Below are 19,395 nucleotides of genomic sequence, written 5' to 3'. Positions count from 1 at the left end.
ATCACTCCAGATGCATTCACAATATTATTCATATATTTCTCTCTACAGAATCAGTTGTGATTTTCAGCAGCAAGGCTGCAGGGTGTGAATGGGTTAAAAAGTCCTTCCTCCTCCTCCTCCTCTGGATGAAAGAGAAATTTACTCATCTCACCTTTTAACCTCCTGAATTTTGACTTCAGTTCAAAATATGAACTGAAACTAAAATCCTTAGAAACCAACACTTTTATGAAATTTGCAATGCAGATCTCCACCCCCCCGGGGGGGGGGAAGTGTACAAAATGCATACATTAGGGTAAACAATTGCATAGAAAAATGAGTATATTACAAGAAAGGGGGGCATAAACGTGACAACATTTTTGCAAGGCTATTCTTCTCAAATGCAAGCCGAGGCAGAAACTGGCCAAGCTGAAGGCTGGAAATATGAGGAAGTGAGAGAAATTGAAATTGACATCCCCACCTTCTCCTCCCTAAGGAAGTTGGAGGCAGACTGTGGGCTGCATATTCTTTTGAGAGAGAGAACTTTTTAAAACACACACACTATGTGTGCCTCAACAGAAAATGTTGTTTTACCCTTAAATTCCGAGCTCTGTCCAAGCCTTCAGAAATGAAACTACCGTATTGGCCCGGATATAAGCTGCACCTAAAAAAATAAAAAAAATTAAAGTGTGGCTTATATTCACAACCTGTCAAAAATAGGCTTTTACGCACCAACCATCTCAGTTTTAATGACAGGGGGGGGGGAGAGATGGGATCTCTTCTCAATCCTCCTTCCACGTCACCGCAGGTTCTTTTGGGACGTGAGTTCCCACAAACCCAGATCCCTTCCTCCCTCCATCTTCCTTATAGACGGAGCAGGAGTCTAAAAGCCGGGCCACGAATTCAAGAGGGAGGCTCCCAGTCTTGGGAAGCGGAATCACGGCTCTGCCCCTGCACTTTCCCCCATCTCTTTCCATGATGCTGTGCTGAGGCATGCCCTTCCTTCCAGCAGCAGAGCAATCTGATCGGGTGCCTGGGGCGGCATTTGTGCCCTGCTCCCAGGGCAGCGCAGGACACTCCACGGGCCTCCAAGGAGTCTGCCTGACTCCTCAAATCAGCCGCCCTACATTTGGGGGGAGGCAGCGGGCAGACCGTTTGGGGCAGCGCGGAGCCTGTGGGTACCCAAGCCACCGCATCACTCCCAGGAGCCACGCTGCAGCCCCCGCGGTGAGTGCCGCCCGGCATTTTGTCACCCCTGTCAGTGGTGATGGTGACACCCGGGAAGGTCCGCACCCACCGCACCTCTTCCTCCACCCCTGATTCTTTCCCCTCCTTGCCACCGATGACTCGTCTCCTTCATGAGGCGGGAGGAGCCTGGATCCCAGCCACTCTCCCCACCTACTCACAAGAGATTTGGGGGGCGAGGAGGACCAGCTCTCCTCAGCCTCCCCTCCTCCTGTTTGCTTTTGCCAGGCCATATATACACTGGAAGAGGCACACTCTCTCCCTTTTCCCTTAGCTCACATTTCTCTCTTTTTTTCTTCTCAATGGGGCTTGCTGACCACCCCATTGATTCTTGGTTGTTGAGTGTTTCGGAAGCCGAACTCATTTACCGCCCCGTTGATCCTTGTTTGTTGAACCTTTCAGAAGCCGAAATCATTTACTCATTCGGAAGCCTGCGGCATTTTAAGAGAGTGGCTTATATTTGGGTATTGCCTTTTCTTTCTTTCTCCCCCTTGAATTTTAAAGGTGCGGCTTATATTTGGGTATGGCTTACATTCAGACCCATGCAGTATTAAGAAGAGCACATTCATTTCGATTAAGAGCAATACAGACAAGCAGAGCTGATGTGATTGTACACTTTGGCTTTGTGTAGTGTTACACGAAAAATACTGCACAAAACGTAGCTTGGCGCAATCAGGCATAAGATCACATGGTGAGTTTTTAGGGGTGCTGTTGTGTCAGAGCACACATTAAGCTACAAATTAATCAGGGGTCATAAAACTGCATCAAACGTGCTTCAGTAACAGAAAGTGTATTAGAAACCTTCCTGATAGTATACTATACAAACTGAGAAAGATTTATATGTTGGTACAAAGCAAGTGTCGAGCAGATTTCTTCTTCTACAATTTTTTTTTTTAGTCTCCATAATTCAGACTTTCTGGATTGCAGTTCAAAGTTTAAAATGGGGACAAGACTGGTTACTTATTGCCACTAGATCTGAAGGTTTTCTTACTGGGTTTTATCTCAAGGACTTAAGTCTCAATGTTGAATCGAAAAATGGCTATTAATCTCCTTCATGCTGCTAGAACCACTCCCCTGTTATCAGATGGTTTAGTAAAACACAGAACGAACATAGTAACTATATCTAAATTAACATATTAGAGAAGAATGAATAAGGAATGAATAAGGAACAACAGCCAAATAAATTTATAGAAAGAGTTTATTTGTGATGCTGAGGAGTGATACATTTCAGGACAATATACAGCTGCATCTTTCTTTAGTTTCATTGCAATTGTTCATTCCTGTGATGTCAATATCTTAAATTATGTATTCTGAAATTGGAAAGTACATTTTTTTAAAAAAAAAAGAGAAAAGAAAAAGAAATTTTACTGAACCTTCTTCAGATGTTCATTTTCATAAGTTTGTATAATTCACCAAGATTCTTTTTTCCCCACTCTCTTCTCCTTCTTTCTCCCCTATTTTTTCCCTTAAGATATTCAGAAGTACGTAATAGAGATACAAGAAGACAAGGAGGCAAGGAAGAGAGACATTAAAAAAAACAAAAACAGAAGAGAAGAGAAGAAAAAATGGAGTTGGGATAAAGAAATGCAGGGAGGAAAGAAGGAAGGAAATTGATTATTCATCTGACTATTCCCAACATAACATGCAGCTTTGCTGCATCCTGTACCTTGCCCTCCCCGCTATTATTTTTGATAGGGCTTACCTGCAGGTAAGCGATGTGCATAAAATTGCAGCCTCATAACATATTCCTACTTGTGTCTATTCAGAAGTTAGTTCCACTGAGCTTTATAGGATACAGTTCAAGGTAAACAGTGTATAGGATTGCAACCTTAAAGTTGACTGACCTGCATTAAAATTCTTTTCTCTCACACAGGCAATTTTAGTCCCCTTGGCTACTACCGTGTTTTCCCCAAAATAAGACACTGTCTTATATTTATTTTTCCTCAAGACGACACACTATGGCTTATTTTCAGGGGGTGTCTTATATTTTAATTACGCGTCCAGCCTCACCTCTTCCTTGGCGCCCTCTAGAACTGCGCCTATCACTATGTCTTAATATGGGGGTATGGCTTATATTGCGCAAATGCTTAGAAATTCTGCTATGGCCTATTTTATGGGTATGTCTTATTTCGGGGAAACAGGGTACTAGTGGGCTTCCTAAAAACATGACTTTAAAGAAGGTGCATGAAATGGACCAAAGGGAGAATTTAGCCTTAGGAACTAGGCTGGAAACCTATGCCTTAAGCCTTATTCTTGGCCATGTCCCTAGAGCCTGGAAATATAATAATTTTCTAATCGGCCTTCCTCCTTCCACTGAACGACTCTGGTTGCTAGGAGGCTAAATCCACTTTGGTGGAAAGGTTAGTACTGCAGCTTGGCACTGTGAAATGGCAGGCTTCATAGCCAATGAGTAGTTGAGATAAGAGGCACAAATCATTTGAGGGAATTTGGTCTGACATTTGCAGATTTGGGCTGAATATTGACCTCCTTTGGTTTGCTCCTTTCATCTAGTCTGTCTTCTATTACCTTAGCATATATGTCTAGTTGCTGAAATCTTTTAGGACTTTCTGCTTCTGATTCTCCATAAGTCCTTTGGATATTTCTTGTTTTCTCCTCTTCTTTACTCTTTTCTGAAACTACAAGGGTTTAAGCTCAGATGTGCAAGAAACAGTGTGGGGCTGCATGAGAGGCAACTATTCACTGATCTATCCAGTTAAAAGTCTTTGTATGGAGGATTTTACACGGCTCCACCACAACTTGACACATTGATGCAAGAATCTGCCTGTGACACTTTGCATTCATGTCAAAATCACTAACAAACAGGATAAGACACAAGCAGCTTGCCACCTAGGCACTGTTTGCTGGTTATCTGAACTCTCGCCGGGTGGGAGCAGGATCATTTGAGTGACAGGCTGCCATATGCTCTAAACAGTGATCACACATTTTCTGCTGTAAACACGGAGAGCTCTCTCTGTGCATGCAATCAGGAATTCCACTTTTTTTGTGCGTGCAGGGACTATTACATATCATGGCTTGGATCTGAAGATAAATTAGCTTAAGAGGTGCATGGGGTGAAAATTGACTGACTTCTCCTCCTCTCTGGAAAGGATTCCCCCCCCCCAAAAAAAACTACCATCAGATAGCTGGGTGAATCCACCTGAACAATGTGGGTGGAGGTTGCCGAGGGCTGCTGGGAGGAGAAGGGGACATGGAATAATTCCTGTGAGCTCCCTTAAGTCAAGCTGACATGCTGCCGCTTCCAGGGGCTGAGGAAGGGGGTGCAGTAGGGGGTCCACCCCGGGTGTCACCACTGAGGGGGGGGGTTGACAAAATGCCAGGCGGCACTCACCACGGGGCATGCAGCGCACCCAAGCCACGCGCCTGCCCTGGGAGTGATGCGGTGGATTGAGAGAAGAAGAAAGAAGATTCCACCTCAACATTAGGAAGAACGTCCTGACAGTAAGAGCTATTCGACAGTGGAATTTGCTGCCAAGGAGTGTGGTGGAGTCTCCTTCTTTGGAGGTGTTTAAGCAGAGCTTGACATATGTCAAGAATGCTTTGATGGTGTTTCCTGCTCGGCAGGGGGTTGGACTGGATGGCCCTTGTGGTCTCTTCCAATTCTATGATTCTATGAGAGCCCGCAGGCTCCACGCTGCCCCAAACAGTCCACCTGTTGTCTCTCCTGTAGGGCAGCTGAGTGGGAGAAGGCAGGCAGACTCCTCAGAGGTTCTGCGGTGCACCTGAGTGGCTTCATCCCCCACTTCCCACTTCTCCCCACACACATTGGGATAACATGCTGTTAGAGTGATAATAAAGAATCTTCAGTGGCTGTATTCCAAAAGGCTGCCATGCCACTGTTTGCAGGAATGGATGAGACCTGAATTAACAACCCCTTGGATGGGCTACGAAGCTTTATAACATGTTTTCCATTTGGGGAAAAAAGGGCAACTTTATGGAGCTCTCATGAAATTCTCTTTCTAATCTGCCCAATTTGATACAAAACATTTCTAAGTTAACATGGTGCATATGATAAGCCTTATGGATCTTTATTTTATTTTATTTTTTTAAAAAATCAACATAAAATCTAAATTAAAGTATGACCTGACCTCCCAGTTCTTTGCAAACCAGCAGCAGTAGAGCCTTTCTGCATTCAAATGAGGACTGCGCTACATATGAAAATGAATTGGAACAGAGATTGTGTGGATGTACAAGACAATGTGAAAACACATTTTTTGCTTTCAGAATTTATTGTGCTTAAATCCTGTTTTTCATCCAAGGAGTTCATGGGAGAATAATCCCCCAAGTTTATTTTTATATATACACCACCCAACAAAACGATAGTGGAGTGTGTGTGTGTGTGTGTGTGAAATGGAATGAGTTCACCCCTTCTACTTCATCTCATCCTGATAGCAATTTGTTCTACCAGAAACCCCGAAATGTACTACATATTTATTCTAAGAGGGCAGGTGCCCATTTCAGTTGCATACATCATTGTTCAAAGCAGATATGTGTGGTCTTCAGAGACCTGGGAAGGTTAAAAGGAAGACTCTGAATTCAGACTACATTTAGCAGATGCATAGTTTTTATTTTACAGCTCCTTCCTTCCATATAGCTATCAAATTCTTCTTTTCAGAATTCTCCTTGCCCCCTGCCAGGCTAGTAGTATGCCCCAAGGCAAACTAATCTGTGTTTAGCCCAAAGCACTTTGAAATTTTGGTCTGGGCCGATGAATTGATCTGCCATAAACATTGCAGAATGGAGAACCATAGACACATAAGAAAAGTTAGCAATGGGGTGGATCCAATAGTGGGCGGAGCCAGAGCAGCAGTGGGTGGAGCCAAAGCCCCAAGTGTGTAAAGCTTTACGTTATAGAATCATAGGATTTTAGAGCTGGAAGGGACTACAGGGGTCATCTAGTCCAACCCCCTGCACCACAGTAATCTTTTTTGCCCAATGTGGGGCTCAAACCCACGGCCCTGAGATTATGAGTCTCATACTCTACCCAACTGAGCTATCCAGTTGCCCTGACATTAAAGAACAAAAGATCTGCAACAAGGCCTTTTCCCTCTTCCCACAAACCAATTTATTATTATTTATTTTATTGCACACAATTTATACACCGCTTGATTGCAAAACAAACAAACAAACAAACCTCATAGTGGTTTAAAAAGAGATCCGATCCAGCGTCAGTACAATGTACTCTTGATGCATGGCTTGGTTTGAGAGGAATGTTGTTTCTTTCTTTCTTTTATTATTGGATTCCTCTGCTATAATATTGGCAGACATCAAGATGTAATTAGGTGCCCTCTCGCTTTAGGGCGAGAGAACGGAGAAAAAAGTGTCACTAGAGAACTTAAAAACATGAGATCAGAAACACTCTCTCTGACTGTTCCTTATCATTTCGATTCTTCTCTAGGCTGGGAAGATTCCCCACCCCTTTTCTTTTCCTTTTTTTAAAAAAACCCAAAATAGAAGTATGTGTGGGTGAAGGAGGAAGATAAAAGAGCCTCTGCTGCGAAGCAGAGAACAGAGAGGAGAAAAGGCAGGTGAACTCTTAAGACAAACAGGAAGCCACTCACAGAGAGAGGCTGCTGGGGAAAGGAAAGCAAAAGGCACGGTGCTGAGAGCAGTAACCAACTCCAAATTCCTCCTGACACCTGGTTAAAAACCTGCTAACTACGGAAAAAAGTGGAAAGTTTAAAAGGCAAAGACTTCCACGCGGAACCAGGCAGAGGAATACTGTGAGCGATGAAAGCCGTTTCAGGGGAACAAATAATCTTCTACTGTGGTTCGAGGTGCAGGGAGAAAAACAAAGATCTCTAAAGCAAGGGTGGGTAATAATAATAATAATAATAATAATAATAATAATAATAATAAATTTATACCCCACCCATCTGGCTGGGTTTCCCCAGCCACTCTGGGCGGCTTCCAACAAAATATTAAAAATAGAACCAAACATTAAAAACTTCCTTAAACACGGCTGCCTTCAGATGTCTTCTAAAAGTTAGATAGTTGTTTATTTCTTTGACATCTGGTGGGAGGGCGTTCCACAGGGTGGGCGCCACTACCGAGAAGGCTCTCTGCTGGGTTCCCTGTAACCTCACTTCTCGCAGTGAGAGAACCGCCAGAAAGCCCTCAGAGCTGGACCTCAGCGTCCGGGCTGAACAATGGAGGTGGAGACGCTCCTTCAGGTATACTGACTAGCCCTTCAGATGTTGGTGGGCCACAGCTTCCATCACCCTTAGTTGTTAGCAGTCCTGGTTGGGGCTGAAGGGTTTTGGAGTCCTGGAGGGCTGCAGTTTGCCCACCTTGCTCTAATGTGAAAGACTGATTCCTTTCAGGGAATATTGATACCCTTGGGACATAGGAATTTGCCTTCAACCAAGTCTAACTGCTGGCCCATCTAGTTCAGCATTCTCTACACTGCATACTCTGCAACATTTCTCCGATGAAAATAAGGGTGCCTTATTATTATTATTAGGGGACCCAGGTGGCGCTGTGGGTTAATGCACAGAGTCTAGGGCTTGCTGATCAGAAGGTCGGCGGTTCGAATCCCTGCAACGGGGTGAGCTCCCGTTGCTCGGTCCCAGCTCCTGCCAACCTAGCAGTTCGAAAGCACATCAAAGTGCAAGTAGATAAAAAGGGACCGCTCCGGCGGGAAGGTAAACGGCGTTTCCGTGTGCTGCTCTGGTTCGCCAGAAGCGGCTTTGTCATGCTGGCCACATGACCCGGACGCTGTCTGCGGACAAACGCCGGCTCCCTCGGCCTATAGAGCGAGATGAGCGCCGCAACCCCACGGCCATCTGACTGGGCAGCTTCCAACACATATAAAAACATAATAAAACATGAAACATAAAAAAAAAACCTTCCCTATACCAGGCTGCCTTCAGATGTCTTATAAAGTTTGTATACTTATCTCCTTGGCTCGGGGGTTGCATAACTCCACACCCTCCAACATTTCTTAGGGACATTCTAAGGAAAAGCAGGACAATCTGGGATCAAATAAAAAAAAAACCAGGATGGCTTCTGTCAATCTGTGACTGCCCCTGCAAAATAGGGACACTTGAGGGTCTTTGAGTGCCAACAGGTCACCGTGGTTTGGGATATATTGCCAGTCCTACCTGCAGATGGCAGGGATTGAACCTGGAAACTTCTGCATACCAAGCAGCTGCTCTACCATCGAGTATGGATGGAACACCTGTGCCCTGTTTGTGTTCCTGCTAATTCATGCTTAAAAAAAAAAAAGACAGACTACTGTATTTTAATATTTTTTTGGAAGCCATCCAGAGTGGCTGGGGAGACCCAGCCAGATGGGCGGGGAATAAATTATTTATTATTTATTATTATTATTATTATTATTATTATCATCATCACACAGGCTAAGCAAGCAGCAGAGTATGAAGGGGCCCTAAATAAAATAAAAATACCCCACTAAGATTTCAATGGCTTCACTCTTCCCCTGCCCATTGTGTTTTAAATTTTATGTTATGTGCATGTTATTTTACCTCTCCCATCTAGTAAGTGCTAAACTATGTGTGTAACTTCACCTCTGTTGCTATACGGTGGTACTTCTGGTTGCTGACACCATCCGCTCTGGGGTGCTGTTTGCACCCCGAAAAGTCCGCAACCAGAGCAGCGCTTCTGCGCATGCGCAAAGTGCGATAGAGCCATGGGTGTACCCAGTATCAAAGCTAGGGGGGTACACCAGCCACACTAGCTAGCAATGACGTGGCCAGGATCCCCCCAGGAGGCATGGTCAACATCCACACACCCCAGAGGAAAGGGGGTCGTTTGCAAGGCAGCACACAGAGCCACCCATGCTTGCACTCCTGCCTCGCCCGCTCCTTTAATGGCAGCGGTGACTAAAACGAGGTAGCAGCAACGAAGCTGCCTCCGTTGAAGGAAACCTGGACCTGGACCTGGACCTGGGCTAACTTCAGCCCACACTCTTTCAAGTCACAGCGAGCACAGCACAGAAAGTGCTGCCCCACAATGCTCCACGGCACTTCATTTGAATGAGGTGCCGCGGAGCATTGTGGGGCAGCACTTTCTGTGCTGTGCTCGCTGTGACTTGAAGGAGTGTGGGCTGAAGTTAGCCCAGGTCCAGGTCCAGATTTTTTTCAACGGAGGCAGCTTCGCTGCCGCTGCTGCCATTTCGCTTCAGCCAAGCAGGCTGAGGCGGAGCACAGCAGGCAGCGTCTCTGCCTGTCCTCTCCAGCTGCCCCCCCTGCCCCATGCTGGGTACGCCCATGGATAGAGCACTTCTGTGCATGCGCGAAGCGCACAGAACGCTTCTGTGTGTGTGTGGCGAAACCCGGTAGTAAACACTTCTGGGTTTGCCACGTTCTTAACTTGAAAAGACACAACCTGAAGCGGATGCAACCAGAGGTACCACTGTACATCAAAAGTTTTCAAAAGAAGAAGAAAACCCACTGGGTTGGTCCTGTGGTTTACAGCAGCTTGCTTTGCAGAAATCAGCTTGAGGAACTGCATGACCTGCAGATAAGCATTATCACGGCTAATACATGCGCATCAAGCCACTGCTAAAGGCACAGTTACAGATACCAACTGAACAGGTTCCTTTGCTCTCACATGAACCGGCACACTGTAGGTGGCCCTGTGACCTACTTTGCAGTGAATTCTTTATTTAAAAGAGTTTTCCATTTAAAGGGTAGGCTTGTCGAAATCTGACCTAAAGGTAAGGAACCGTAAGGAGAGAGAGAGCTGGGACCTTGAAAGAGCCTATCAACAGTTAGTACCTGAAGAGCAGAGTAACCCAGCATGGAGGCCCCCTGTCCACAATGTTCTCCACTACAGTGAGCTATGTTAATTATTATTAAGTTCACATGCATATAAATAAATTAACACATGCAATCTATATATATATATAGATTATAGATTATAGAGTGTTACACACACACACAGAAGCGTTCTGTGCGCTTCGCGCATGCACAGAAGTGCTCTATCCATGGGCGTACCCAGCATGGGGCAGGGGGGGCAGCTGGAGAGGACAGGGTTTTTTGGGGTGATACACTTCCTCTGTATTGGTGATGTGTTAAGTAGCCACTCTATAATCTATTGACTGAGACGCATGTCTTGTCTAATCAGGTGGACAGTGACTAGGCTTTGGCTGTGGTGTTGTCCCTGTCCTTTGGTGAACAACACAGCATTTTTAAAGTTAGTTGCTGCTTCTCTTTAGCCTACCATTTTACTGTTATTTTATGAATTAGACCTTGGCACGATGCCCTGTATACTAGCAGCCTTGTATATGGCATTGCATGCAATTCTGGGGATTTTAAAGAAGCCACAACATCCAATAAATAATAATAATAATAATAATAATAATAATAATAATAATAATAATAAATAATAAGTAAGGTACTAAAAAGGGACATGGGTGGCGCTGTGGTCTAAACCACAGAGCCTAGGGCAGGCATCCCCAGAATTTGGCCCTCCAGATGTTTTGGACTACAATCCCCATCATCCCTGACCACTGGTCCTGTTAGCTAGGGATCATGGGAGTTGTAGGCCAAAACATCTGGAGGGCCGCAGTTTGGGGATGCCTGGCCTAAGGCTTGCTGATCGGAAGGTCGGCAGTTTGAATCCTCGCGACGGGGTGAGCTCCTGTTGTTCGGCCCCAGCTCCTGCCAACCTAGCAACCACATCGTGCAAGTAGATAAATAGGTACCGCTGTGGCCGGAAGGTAAACGGTGTTTCCGTGTGCTGCTCTGGTTCGCCAGAAGCGGCTATGTCATGCTGGCCACATGACTGGGGAAAACTGTCTGCGAAAAATGCCAGCTCCCTCAGCCAGGAAAGCAAGATGAGCGCTGCAACCCCAGAGTCATCCACGACTGGACCTAATGGTCAGGGGTACCTTTACCTCTACCTTTAAGGTACTAAAATGGCCTTAATGATGTGGGGAGTCTCTTCATGCACTGGCCACTGTTTGACTTGTCTTCAGGACTGAGGAGAAGGGGATGCAAGAGGGCAAAAGCCCCAGGCCCTGAACTTCTGGAGGACCCAGCCTACTGGGGGACCTGGCCAGTTTATTCAGCCTGGGATATCTTTCAAAATCATCATGTGGCATTGAGGGAGTTAGTGAAGGCTAGTCATGGGATTCTCAAGCACATGGCGGGATTCTCTAAGAGTAGTTGCAGCTGCTTTAGATAATATTGTCATTGCTATGAAATTTGCATAAGCTAAATTTGTCTGTACAGACATGTTCTGGGCAGAGGATTTTTGTTAGGAATATCTCGCAACATTCAATCACATAATCATGGCATCAGTCTGATAAAAGTTGCCGATATAAATTGACTACAGAAGTTAACTGCTACAAGCTGGAAAGGCTACCGTTGATGCTGAAGCCTAAAACATAGAAAGCATCTCAGCTGACTTCAGCATTATTTGAGGACATAGGAATGCCACACTCTCCGAAGCTAAAGTTGTTGTCAATGCAATGAATATCAGGGTAGAATTTACAGAGAAACGCACTAGGGAGAGGAAGTGTTTTCATGATGGATCCCTGGGTGAAGTAACAATTACAGTAGAAACCCAGAAGATCTATCCAAGTTAGCCGTTTTTTGAGGAATTGTTGACAAACTGAGTTCCAGCCCTAAAAATCATTATTAAGCTCTGAAGCTTTTAGATAAGAGACCTGGGTTTCTATGGAAAATACACGAGGATTACTGAAAAACAGACTGAACAAACATTAATTTCCATTCTGATGCCACTACGGACTTGAGTGAAGAAGAACAACAATGAATTGAAAGCAATTCATGTGGCTCACTGTGGAGACATTACTTTGGAAACACCGAACCTCTTAAATAAGAGCCATGAACTTACAATTTCACTTATTTTCAAATGTTTGTGTAGTGCTGTGTATCTTTTACACTCTTCTGGTGACCGTTGCTGAAGCTGAGAGGTCATCAGCACTCTGGCTTGTGTTAAAAACGGCTTTAGGTTAAAAAAGAAAAAGAAAAGGTAAAGGACCCCTGGAAGGTTAAGTCCAGTCAAAAGCGACTATGGGGTGTGACACTCATCTTGCTTGTGGCCAGCATGACTAAACTGCTTCTGGCACAATGGGACACCGTGACGGAAACCAGAGTGCATGGAAACACCATTTAACTTCCCGCTGCAGCAGTACCTATTTGTGTACTTCACCAGGGCCGGCCCTAAGGCAAGGCTGGGTGGTGCAATGTGCCAGGGCGCTGGGCCGCCAGGGGGGCGCCGCACTACACGCGGCACCCGCCAGACAGCCACGCTGAGAAAGGGGGCAGGGGGGTGCCGGAGGGATCTTCGCACCATGGCGCCATGGTGCCAGATATGCTTAAGACGGCCCTGTACTTCACTGGTGTGCTTTCAATCTGCTAGGTTGGCAGAAGCTGGGACAGAGCCATGGGAGCTCACCCCGTCGTGCGAATTCGAACTGCTGACCTTCTGATCGGCAAGCCCCAAAGTCTCAGTGGTTTAGACCACAGCACAACCCGTGTCCCACAATGTACCAAGAGCACCTCACAGATTTGGAAACCTTGGCCGATGAATCAAAACTTGCAAGAAAACTGAACTTTTGATGATACGAGTGAGACATTTCCTTACAGAAAAAGGCTGCAAAGCACTCTTAAATGTGCTGTAGACCAATAGATTGATGATCAGTCATAAACAGTATGCTTTCATTCAGATGCATTAACACTACTAATTAAGTAGTTTGGTAATATGGCAGTACAGTACTAAAAATGTTAAGTTTATTTATTCTCACTTGGGTTTGTGAGCAGTGGGTGGAATTCAACCCCCTGCTGCAATGAGCATTATGTCCGCACAATCATTTCGGCTTGCCAGATGGAATGATCGCCTCTCCTCTCCTTCTGTGTGCTGTTCTGGAGGTTTCTCTTGACCCCCGTCCCCATCCCTGAGCCAGTTGCAGGGTGCTTGGGGCTCATGGGGCTAAGAGATGGGGGAAGCCCCACTGTGCAGATGGAGGTCCTTGTACAGGGCTTCCACTGAAACAGCTCTTTGGGGGAATCCTGCCCACACGTATTTTTAATAAACATTATCTATCTTGTTTTGATATAAAATAAATTCATTTATTTCCCTTGGGAGGCCGTGGACTCTCCTTCCTTGGCAGTTTTTAAGCAGAGGCTGGATGGGCATCTGTCATGTATACTTCAGCTGAGATTCCTGCATTGCAAGGGGTTGGAGTAGATGACCCTCAGAACCCCTTCCAACTCTACAATTCTAGGATTATGTGACTCTAAAGTATTGTAAGTTAAAATGGTTCTGGGCAGGCAGCAGACCTTGGTTATACAGTGGAACCTCAGTTTATGAATTTTCGGTTTATGAACGCCGCGGACCCATCTGGAACGGATTAATTCATTTTCCATTACTTTCAATGGGAAAGTTCGCTTCAGTTTATGAACAGACTTCCGGAACCAATTGTGTTCATAAACCGAGGTACCACTGTACCCAACACTGTCCATTGCATGAGGAGAACAGGCTTCTGCTGGTGCAATGGAACTCTTAAGCTTATTTATTATTATTATTATTATTATTATTATTATTAGTGCTTTTTTCTGGGGCGACGCAGGGGTACGCATACCCCTAAACATTTTGTGAATCTTTGTACTTTTGTCCATTTGCTGTATTTATCTTTCCCGATTTGAACTATAAAATGGTGATTTTCTTGAGTCAAAATGAGAGTACCCTTAAACAGCACTGATTATTATTATTATTATTATTATTATTATTATTATTAAAATTGATATACCATCCTATGCCCGCTAGTCTCAGGATGATGGTTCACAACATAAAATCACTATATAAAAACACAAAAATACTTAACAAAACAAAACCCAATAATCCTCCTATCCCCAACACATTTTCAAAGGGCATCAGATGTCAAGCATCCAAAGGCCTGGTTAAAGAGGAACATTTTTGCTTTAGCCTTCCACACACCCTCAAAATCTGCTTCCAGATGACTGGAGGATCATCCAAAGCAGATTTTGGAGGTTTGCAGGAGACAAAGAGGAAAATGAAATCCCGGTGCTTGTGCAACCTTAGATTCCAGCCTTGAAGACGGAACAAAGGAAGCTGCCTCACCCTGCGTCAGATCATTGGCCCTTGCTCAGTACTATCCACACAGACTGACGGCAGCTTTCTGGCTTTCAGACCTTCTGTCTGGACATGTCAAGGACTGAACCCAGGACCTGCTACTACATGCAAGGCACGTGCCCTTCCACGTGATCTATGGACTTTCCCCACATTCAGGCGGAGAATCTTTCTAAGGAATTTCCTGCTCTTTCGTGTTCCAATAGGTTTGTCCGCTTTCCTTCCTTTCTCTGGCTTTCTTCATCATTGCTGAAGACTGCTCCTCCCTCGCCAGCTCCTGTGCTTCCCGCAGAGTCTCAGCAAGGAAACGGAGTGAAGCCAAAGCTCTTTATTAACAAATTCTTGTCTATGTATTGCTCTTTCTTTCTGTGCTTTTTCTTGTTTAAAATTATAAAACAAAATATAAGAGGTATGAAGTCAGAGTGGGATGGTTTTCGTAAACAGCAATGAAAAAAGAAGATTTGAGACCAGTACCAAGAAGCAAGGGGATGCGGGTGGCGCGGTGGGTTAAACCACTGAGCCTAGGGCTTGCTGATCAGAAGGTCGGCGGTTCGAATCCCCGCGACTGGGTGAGCTCCCGTTGCTCAGTCCCAGCTCCTGCCAACCCAGCTCCTGGATAAATAGGGGCCGCTACAGCGGGAAGGTAAACTGCGTTTCTGTGTGCTGCTCTGGTTCACCAGAAGCGGCATTGTCATGCTGACCACATGACGTGGAAGCTGTACGCCGGCTCCCTCGGCCAATAACACGAGATGAGTGCCGCAACCCCAGAGTCGGTCACAACCAGTGGCGAAGAGTGCCTCTTGGCTGCCCGGGGCGGCACATACGCAGTCTGTCCTGGCACGTGCATCGTGACGTCATGATGCGCCAGGACGGACTGTGCATGTCTGCACATGCGGAGTCCGTCCACGGCGGCGTGCGAGGGTGAGGGCGCGCTCGGCCGGCAACGTTGCGCTCGGCCGGAGGCCAGGGGCTGGCCAGGGGCCGGCGGTGCTGCCTCCCCCACGCTGCCTCCACCAGACTGGAGCTAGGGGTGGCCTGCCTGCCCCCACCCCTCCCTTGCTACTCACCTGGCCACACCTGGACCTAACGGTCAGGGGTCCCTTTACCTTTACCTTACCAAGAAGCAAGCCTCTTCTCTTCCCTAAAGGAGAAAGACTCAAGCCCTTACACTTGCTTGCCTCCACATATAGATGAACAGAGCAATTCCAAGAAAGGTTAGGAAAGTGTAGAGCAGGGGCCCTCTGTCATTTCCATAGCACTGCCAGCTTCTGCCAACCAGGGGGAAGCAGGAGGGCAGCAGGTGTAAGATGACTGGGCCTGATTCAGGAATGGCTCCTACTCTGGAAAAGGGAACAGCCTAGAACCCAGGAGATCCATGATTGGCTCTGCTGTGCTCCCATAATGCCCCATTTGGGAGTCCTATATGAGCTACCATGTTTCCTTCACTGCAGCTACAGTGGGGTTCTCTGTGAGCTACCAAGTCCCCTACTATTAAATCATAAACTGATAAAAAAAACCTCTTTACACCGACCTTTGGATCGTGAGGTGTGTGTTTCCAGGACCCACCCCATCTCTGCAACTGAAATTTGCTTAAACCATATTAAACACTTACCTGTTTGCTTGTTGGTTTATCACATTTATATCCTGCCTTTCCTCAAAGGAACTCACAGGGGCATACATCCTCTCCATTTTATGCTCACAACAACCCTGTGAGGTAGGTTCGGCTGAGAGATGGCAAGTGACCATGGCTGAGTGGGGATTTGAACCCTGGTCTCCCAGGGAGCCCTGCACATCTACAGATATCTGTTTAGGGGTGTGTGTACCCCTGCATCCCCCCCCCTGAAAAAAGCACTGCCTAAAGGTGAACGTAAGCACAGCTTTTGAAAAACAGTCCGAAGTTTTTCATTGGCTAATCTAGATAACAAGAATGTATTACATTTGTGTTTAGAGCTTTGCATTCGTTTCTAAGTGCAAAGGAAAGTACAGGTTTAGATCTTAAAAGCCCTAAACAGTATAAGCTCGCAATAAGATGAGGATACAGATGGGGGGAGCAAATCAATCCCTTACTAATGGGAGAGAAAAGACTATTGCCTTTATGTAGCAAACATATTTAATTAAGCACCTACTAGAACAGATTTCTGCAAAGCCCTAGCTAATGGTTGTGGAAACCAGCATTATGGAGATCACTATGGAGAGAATGTGATATTATAATAGTTCATTTAGTGCTAATACAGAAGCTATCATGCTGGGAAAGAAGGATAAAAATATCACGTGAAATGTACATTTTCACAAAAATGAGTACTAAACACTGAAGTTCGCTTCCAATTTTGCTTTTTTTCCCCTGAGTGCATAATGATGTCGGGCATTTCAGGGAGACAAATTATACAACCTCGGTAGTGTATATTCTGAACATTTTGGTATTGTGCCTGGGTATAAAAATGCATCTCTCTCTACGACCTCTCAATATGAAAACTTGAAATATGAAAATGTGAACTCTCAACTGCAAGAAAGTGTCTGCACAAAAGGTTAGCATTTCAAATTTCCTTGCGCAGCCAATGTAAGTATACTTGCGCATTGAGCAAGCATGAGCTCATGTGACTGGAGCAGCCATGGCTGAGACCAAGGCTTCTTCTGCCAGTCATTTCACAACTGGGCTTGCTAGTCAGGAGTAGACAGTGGGATAGGACAGCAATGCTCACCCGACCTCTCAACAACTGAATTGCTGCTGCTTAACAGGGAGGAGACAGTGGGAAGGCCAGTGTGGTGCAAATGAATTGTTGCATCCAGTTGGACATACAGTCTGTGGATTTGCAGTGTGCCCACCTATCTGCCCATACCCCTTTCCTTCCAGGTTAGTAATTGTAACACAACTGTTGGGAAGTCAGATAAGCCTTGCCCCCAGCCTGTCCCATCAATTTCTGTTGAGAGTATGTATATCTTCATGGTCTGTGAAGATATCTGAAGAAGTGTGCATGCACACGAAAGCTCATACCAAAATATAAACTTAGTTGGTCTTTAAGGTGCTACTGAAGGAATTTTTTTATTTTGTTTCGACTCAGACCAACACGGCTACCTACCTGTAACTAGAACTATGGAAGGCACCACATTGAGCCGCATGAAATGGAAGTCCATCAACCTCACCAAGAAACTGGTACAGGTACAAACTGACATAATATTTCTGACCAGATGCAAGAACCTGGATATTGTTCCTAAGGGTCTTAGAATTAAGAACCCCCTTCAATCAACGTATCCCACAGAATATGCCAGGAAACTTTGCCACACTTTATCCAAGAAGCTACTGTGTATCTGAAGAAGTGTGCATGCACACGAAAGCTCATACCAAAATATAAACTTAGTTGGTCTTTAAGGTGCTACTGAAGGAATTTTTTTATTTTGCTTCGACTCAGACCAACACGGCTACCTACCTGTAACTAGATTCATGGTCTGTCTAAGCCATGGTCTGGATTGCCATGTTGTGTCATGGTCTTCGCCTTTTGCTTTCCTATCCTTTCCTGTCATCCTTTCATTGATGTAAAAGAGTTGTTTCTGTCAAAGGGGAACATTTCAAAAGACCAACCAGGATACTCCTGTGTTCAATTCACGAGAGGCTTACACCATGTCTGGCACTCCACTTCCTGGAAAAATTGAGGCCAACAAAAGCTCTGCTCCTCTGCTTTCAACCCTCTGCCCTGCAAATCCCCTTCTACTGAAAATATTGGTTTGTGGTTTTGTGTGCCTTTGTTAAAACAAAGCACAAAAATCAAATAATATATGCTGGCGTTTTTTGTTTTGTTTTGTTTACCTCACATGCTAGTTCAGAAACCGGAAAGAAATGCAATCAATTATTGCTCCTTTGTGTTGGAAGGTGAGAAGAATAATGAGTCTCCAAGGAGGAAGTAGGGAATAATAGCATAAAAATTTGGAAGAAACCAAAACAGTTTCATCATGCTCAGGGGCAGGCCTATGATTCATAAACTGCCTAAGTTGAATAAAGTGGCTTAACAGTAGCTGGAGTATCCTTTATGACTGCAATTCCCATCTTCCCCGACCACTGGTCCTGTTAGCTAGGGATCGTGGAAGTTGTAGGCCAAAACATCTGGAGGGCCACAGTTTGGGGATGCCTGACCTAGATTTTATATACTACGACTGAATGCCAGCCTCTGCGTCTTTTTTTTAAAAAAAACATGCACTTTCTCTCCCCAGTTTAAGTCCTCAGATATTTGCAGTGCCCAATCCCCCCCCCTCAATTTACAATCCCCTACCTTCCCCTTCCCACTTCCTGGGATTTTTATGGAACTGAACAACTCGGGTGCTTTAGAACACGCCTTCTGTTGCCGGGCCCTTGCAGGGCCAGACAGAGGCCCGGGCCAGGTAGATAATGTGGCCCTGTTTTTAAACCTTTTGGTCCTTTTTTCATTTTACTGATTGTGAATATGCTGACCTTTGGATTCGGAGGCCCGCGCCAAGTGGCCCATATGACCCCCCCTCCTTCTGTCTGGGCCTGTCTGTTGCTACGGGGCTTCACTATTAGACCCCCCCCCAGTCGGGATTTTTAAAGTAGTTCTCTGCGTCCCAGGGCTCATTATCACCCCAATCCTTAATCTAAATATATAGAAATGTTCACGATGCATGCACAGGGGCCAATGTATGGAGATACAGGGGGGGGGGGACACTCAGACAAAAGTAAATACTGGGAAATGGAACCCAGAAACTGACAGTTCCCTCTCCAAGGGTGGGGGCCAATGTAGGAAGATACCAGGGGTAGGGGCCAACACTCCCCAGGGACAACAGAGGGCTCAGACAAAAGTGCATGCTGGGAAATAGAACCTAGAAGCAGACAGTTCCTTTTCGAAGGGTGGGAGCCAAGGTATGGAGATACAGGGGGAGGGGCCAACACTCCCCACGGACAACAGAGGGAAGGGTATCCTACCGAAACACAGGGATGAGCCGGGGTGGAGGGAGGAGGGGCAGGATACGTCATGGATCGGGACGGGGGGGAACACAGGAACGCGTGGCCGGGTCAGCTAGTAGTAGATAGAATTTGATTGAATACAACCCTGAGTAAGAGATGTC

The 19,395-nt window shown here is 45.6% G+C and overlaps 1 protein-coding gene across 2 annotated transcripts in view; it reads right to left on the bottom strand.

The window, feature by feature from the left end:
- The window catches only part of SI (sucrase-isomaltase), a 146,995-nt gene that overhangs the window by 108,646 nt on the left and 18,954 nt on the right, over nt 1-19,395 (bottom strand). The window contains exon 1 of one of the 2 annotated variants that reach the window (XM_060274412.1): nt 571-640. The exons of the other annotated variant lie outside the window; for it this stretch is intronic. The gene's annotated coding sequence lies outside the window, so the exon portion shown is untranslated. Of the gene's footprint in view, nt 1-570; nt 641-19,395 lie in introns of those variants that run through there. 2 annotated transcript variants of the gene reach the window in all.

Source organism: Zootoca vivipara, chromosome 5, assembly GCF_963506605.1.
Source record: "Zootoca vivipara chromosome 5, rZooViv1.1, whole genome shotgun sequence".
In the NCBI taxonomy this organism is placed as follows: Eukaryota; Metazoa; Chordata; class Lepidosauria; order Squamata; family Lacertidae; genus Zootoca; species Zootoca vivipara.
The sequence above is the reverse complement of the archived record's forward strand: the minus strand, read 5'-3'. Positions and strand labels throughout refer to the sequence as shown.